At 49.4% G+C, this 855-nt stretch overlaps 1 non-coding gene across 1 annotated transcript; it reads right to left on the bottom strand.

Moving 5' to 3' along the window:
• Positions 1–352: 352 nt before the first annotated feature.
• On the bottom strand, positions 353–425 carry TRNAC-ACA (transfer RNA cysteine (anticodon ACA)). Its single transcript has one exon. It is a non-coding gene; the product is annotated as a tRNA-Cys (tRNA).
• Positions 426–855: the final 430 nt, after the last annotated feature.

The raw sequence follows: 855 nt of genomic DNA, 5'->3' as shown, positions 1-855 counted from the left end.
ACCAGGGCTTGAACCTGTGAGGTCTGACTCTTTATCACCACATTAACAGTACATGAAAGTGAAGTCGCTCAGTCGTGTCCAACTCTTTGCAACCCCACAGACTGTAGCCTACCAGGTTCTTCCATCCACGGGATTCTCCAGGCAAGAACACTGGAGTGGTTTGCCATTTCCTTCTCCAATGCATGAAAGTGAAAAGTGAAAGTGAAGTCACTCAGGTTGTCTACTTAAAAGTTACACAGTTGTGTCCGACTCTTAGCGACCCCATGGACTGCAGTCTACCAGGCTCCTCCGTCCATGGAATTTTCCAGGCAAGAATACTGGAGTGGATTGCTATTTCCTTCTCCAGGGGATCTTCCCAACCCAGGGATCGAACCTGGGGTCTCCTGCATTGTAGGCAGACGCTTTACCATCTGAGCCACGAGGGAACAGTAAGCTTAACCTAACAGTAGCACTCCGTCACTCACCCTGCCTGTGGAATAGCTCTCTGCCAAGGCTACATGCTCAGTGTCATACTGTTCCAGTCTCTCTGGACTCAACTGTCTCAGTCAGCTCTTGGCATAATGAAGCTGTGTAACAAAGCACTTTAAAAAACCTCAGTGGCTTGCAACAAAAGTCATTTATGACCCGGGTCTATAGGTTATTCACTTCCCAGGTGGCACAGTGGTCAAGAATCCACTTGCCAATGCAGGAGATGGAAGAGATTCAGGTTCAGTCTCTGTGTTGGGAAGTTCCCCTGGAGTAGGAAATGGCAGCCCACGCCATATTCTTGCCTGGAAAATTCTATGGACAGAGGTGCCTGGCAGGCTGCAGACCATGGGGTCTCAAAGAGGTGGACATAACTGAGCGACTGAGCAC

The sequence above is a fragment of the Bos taurus genome, chromosome 4 (assembly GCF_002263795.3).
Source record: "Bos taurus isolate L1 Dominette 01449 registration number 42190680 breed Hereford chromosome 4, ARS-UCD2.0, whole genome shotgun sequence".
In the NCBI taxonomy this organism is placed as follows: Eukaryota; Metazoa; Chordata; class Mammalia; order Artiodactyla; family Bovidae; genus Bos; species Bos taurus.
The sequence above is the reverse complement of the archived record's forward strand: the minus strand, read 5'-3'. Positions and strand labels throughout refer to the sequence as shown.